This window comes from Phoenix dactylifera, unplaced genomic scaffold, assembly GCF_009389715.1.
Source record: "Phoenix dactylifera cultivar Barhee BC4 unplaced genomic scaffold, palm_55x_up_171113_PBpolish2nd_filt_p 000314F, whole genome shotgun sequence".
Lineage (NCBI taxonomy): Eukaryota > Viridiplantae > Streptophyta > Magnoliopsida > Arecales > Arecaceae > Phoenix > Phoenix dactylifera.
This window is the reverse complement of record NW_024067784.1, coordinates 18,626-23,318: the sequence shown is the minus strand read 5'-3', so window position 1 is coordinate 23,318 and position 4,693 is coordinate 18,626. Positions and strand designations below refer to the sequence as shown.

The following is a 4,693-nucleotide window of genomic DNA, read 5'->3' as shown; positions in this document are numbered from 1 at the left end:
AGTCAAGACTAGAAACAATACCATGACTTAATAAAAAGGGTTAATCAAACATTTTCCTTAGCATATTACAACTTTTGATCGAGCCAGGACCAAAACCTATTTAATTATAACCTTAACTTCATCAGGTTACCAAACAGAATCAACACAATCTCCTCCTTATATGTTTTTTTCTGTAGTTTTCATAAAAAATCGTAACCAAAAACATATTTCAAATTTGTTTCAATGATTATTCAATTTTCTGGTAAAATATGTATTTATTAGTTTAAGAACATTGATAAGTGCTATGGAAAGATAACTAATTTATGAATTATTAAGCACTTATCACACCCCCAAACCTATATTTTGCTAGTCCTCGAGCAAAATAAAAAAAAAGAAAAGCTCTAACTCACTTTCGCAGGCATCGCGATCGCATTTATCATATGCAACAAGGCTTTAAACCCCTAGGTTACCCTAGTGGACGAGTTATAGTCTCGTGAGGGTTTGCAGCGAAGATTCCCACAAACTTCAATATTAAAATGAATCATTTATTGTTATGATTAATTTGTTGTTGTTTTTTTTATTTTTATATTTTTTTAATTTATTTTTATTTTTATTTTTATTTATTTATTTATTTATTTTAATTCTTTTTTTTTAAATTCGATTGATCTATCAAATTCCAAATGCATACCAGCTAAGAATTTCAAAAAACTCTCTCTTTTCATTAAAATCTAATTTAAGATACATAAATGATGAAAATTTCAAAGCACACACGGTTTTATTTACTAAGTCAGCCCAAATTCTAGGTTAGTATGCTATCTAAGTTAAAGTTATTAAGTTTCCATTTAGGGAGTTGTAAGACTCATTTATACTGGAGTGCTCGGTGAAATCTGAACCGTACACAAGCTAAGAATTCGGATCTCCAAAATATTGCTAATACTAGTAGTTTCCAAGGATTGGTCGAAAGGACCTGCTCACTGATTCAAAATCATCTTATCTGCAGGATTTCAAGAGTTGTGAATATTTACTTTAGTACCTCACAGGCTTTATCTATAATATTTCAGTTTACTCAAATTTTTACAATGACGGCTTTCACACTATTGTCTTTTTCAAGGTCAATACAGAGTTTTTTTTTTTACATCATAAAAGATATATAAATTGTGCACTTTTACTCTTGTGGTGATTTCTCCGTGTAACGAGCAATCAATCGACAACTCTCACACCAGTTGGCACAAGGTGTCAGGCATCAAGACTCCCCTACGGACTTATGCTCGGAGTTCTCATCACAAGCCCAGTTGACCTTTGACAATAGGTAGCCCTTTTCGATATTCCTGACTAAATCCATTATTATTGATGATATATATATATATTTTTTTTGAATTAATAAGAATGATTCATCAGGGTCCAAGGTTGCAACTATACTATCAACATATTGTCGAGCCTAGACCTTAGAAGGGTCGGCCAGTGTGTAGTGAAATTCCAAAGTATTAATTAGCTTACAACTTCCTAAGAGAGACTTAATAAAAAGAACTTAAATTTATATTACTTCCGACTAGTCATTGGGCTTTTAGATTTTATATACCTTGTGTATTTATCATTCTCGCATTCATGTATAGAAATTAGATTTTTAAAAACAAAAACTTTTTTTTATTTAAAATTTTATTATTATTATTATTTTATGAACAAATTTTTTTTTTTTGGAATGAAAATCAAGAAATGAAAATCAAGATGAATACCCCCAAACCTAAACCTAACATTGTCCTCAATGTTAAAAAAAAAAAAATCTAAGAGAATTGGGTTGCCTCTCAACAAGCACTAAGTTTATTGTCTTCAGCCAGACACAATGAGGTAGTTTTTGCATCTCCTTCTATGAGGTCATCTATTTTGTCTATTATAAAACACTCAACTTTCCTCGCGGGTTGGTCGGCCGCATTGAACACATTTAATTTTACTTTCATGTTCCCAAATGATATGTTCATTACCCCCGTTCTATAATTGATGCATGCATTGGCTGTTGCTAAAAGGGGCGCCCAAGGATCACTGGGATTTGTTTCTTAGGATTAGGCTCATGTTCCATATCAAGGACGATGAAATCTACTGAAAAATAGAATTTGTCTATCTTGACAAGAACATCTTCAATTATCCCACGTGGTGTTTTTACAGATCGATCAGCCAATTGAAGGGATACCGAGGTTGGTTTTAATTCTCCTAACCCAAGTTTCTCATAAACTGAATAAGGTAAAAGGTTGACACTTGCCCCTAGATCTAAGAGTGCTCGATCAATGAAATTATTTCCTAAGACACAGGAGATGGTGGGAGCACCAGGATCTTTGAATTTCGGAGGCGTGTTGTGTTGGAGAATAAAACTCACTTGCTCAGTTAGGAAAACCTTTCTAGGCACATGTGTCCTAGATTTTTGCTTTTGGGTGCACAGGTCTTTAAGAAATTTGGCATAGGAGGGAACTTGTCTAATAGCATCAAGAAGTGGAAGGTTGATCTTCACTTGTTTGAAAACCTCCATCATCTCCTCTAGTGAAGTTCCCTTTTTGCCAAAGAGAGAGGGTGAATTAAGAGCTTAAGGAAATGGGGCCTTTGGGATGTGAGTTTTGGCAGAAGATGGACTAGCTGAAGAAGAAGAAGAAGGTTTTATATTTTCATTTGACACATCTCTATCCTCTTCTTCACCTTCCTTATTGTTGTCCTCCCCAATCTTATTGTCTACTATACGTCCACTCCTTAGGGTAGTCAAAGCATTGGCTTATTCATGATGAATTGCATTTAATTGATTTTCTTGAGCCATGTATTGTCCCCTAGGATTACTTAGTGGTTGGCTTGGAAGCTTTCCTTCCTCTCGCTTGTTCAGTGCATTAGCTAGTTGCCCCATTGGGATTCTAGCTTGGCAATTGATTGCGTATGAGAGTGCACCAATTGTGTAATGGTTTCCAAACCTTGAAGGGCGTTCAACACTTTCTTCTCAAAGGCTGTGTTTCTTTGGGGTGGAGGAGGAGTGTGTTGAAATTGAATCGAGGGACGGTAGGGATGAATATTTTGTGGGGTTTGAAAATTCTGAGGGTTTGAAGAATTTTGGAAATAGGGTTGGGCAGTATTCGGAGCTTGCTGCTTCCAAGAAAAGTTTGGATGATTTCGCCATCCCGGGTTATATGTATTGGAAAATGGGTCATTACCCGGTCTAGGCTGTGTTTGAGCAGTATTGATGTGTTCTTGCACGAGTTCGGAGAATTGGGGGCGCTGAAGGGCACTCATGAATAGGGTGGGATGGGCTAGAACAGATAGTACACACTTGTGCTTGGGAAGAGTTCATGTAATACCACCTATCATCAGTTGATCAATCTTATGGGACAATGCATCTACCTTGCTAGACAGGTCCATAGAATGACTTATTTCACAAATGGTCCCTTTTCTTTGAGAACTCAGGGGTGCTTGACGAGAACAAGAAGCATGGTGGAGGGAGTTTTCATTTAGATTTTCAAATAATTGCCATGCTTCATGCTCATTTTGAAGCATGAATGTCCCCCCGCATGCGGCATCAATCATCTAACGGTTTCGTTTAGTCAATCCGTTATAGAAACATTGCAACTAGATGCCATTTAGGTATTTGATGATGTGGGCATTTACGGATTAGGTCCCGAAATCTCTCCCAAGTTTCATGAAATTCTTCTCCCTCAGTTTGGAAGAAGCTTGTGATGGCACGTCTAAACTGGTTCGTTCTTCCAATGGGAAAGTATTTTTTTAAGAATTCTTGTTGCATTTGATCCCAAGAACGAATCGAGTTGGCTTCTAAAGAATTCAGCCATTGTTTGGCTCTATCTTTAAGGGAGAAGGGAAATAATCTAAGTTTTAGAGCATCATCAGTAAAGTTCTGAATCTTGACAGTGGTGCAAATCTCAAAAAATTCATCTAGGTGTTTGTATGGGTCTTCATTGGTGAGCTCATAAAAAGATGGGAGCATTTGGATCACACTAGATTTTATTTCATATTGTACAGCTGCTACTTCAGGTAATCGAATGCAAGATGGGGAAGTGTAAATGGTGGGAGTAAAGTACTCCCTCAGGAGTTTGGGTTGTTCTTCAGCCATCTCAGGAGGTGGGGATGATTCTATTGTTCTGATCTTAGCTCGAATATTTCTAAGGGTCCGTTCTATTTTAGGGTCAAAAGGTAATAGGTCACGTACTTTAGAACGACTCCCTTGCATACACTAGTACTTGATCAATCAAGCATGCAATAAAAGAAAAACACATAAATCCTTGTATTTGTCCTAAAATCACTAGACAACTCCTAACTGGTTTGAAGAGGGCACCTAAGCCTCCAATCCGGTCTAATGAACCGAGTTGACCAGGTAAGCTCCCAGGTAAGTGGAGGGTCACGATGCGTTCGCAAAGGTCCCACTTAAAACCCACTTGCCTCGAACAGATGAACTGTCTCCCTTATAGGGACAAAGCTTGCCTAGACATCAACTAAGCCACATAGCGAAATTGGTGCAACTTTCGGTGATCTTCATCCTATTGAGCTCAAATATCCCTAGGGGCCAATGTCTAATTGATTTTAATTAAAGTGACACTATGTGAGATTGAGTTCACCTAAATTGGGTAAGAGTCCGGTGATGAAATCCGGCTCTTATCTTGTTGGGGTGATTGCCCTTACTAAGTGCGGATTAATTTGTGTATGTGTATCAAGCATGCATTCACACTTTTGCTGA

The 4,693-nt window shown here is 37.1% G+C and overlaps 1 non-coding gene across 1 annotated transcript; it reads left to right on the top strand.

Annotated features, from left to right (window-relative positions):
• Positions 1 to 3,590: 3,590 nt before the first annotated feature.
• LOC120105580 lies at positions 3,591 to 3,696 on the top strand. Its single transcript, XR_005507939.1, has one exon. It is a non-coding gene; the product is annotated as a small nucleolar RNA R71 (small nucleolar RNA).
• Positions 3,697 to 4,693: the final 997 nt, after the last annotated feature.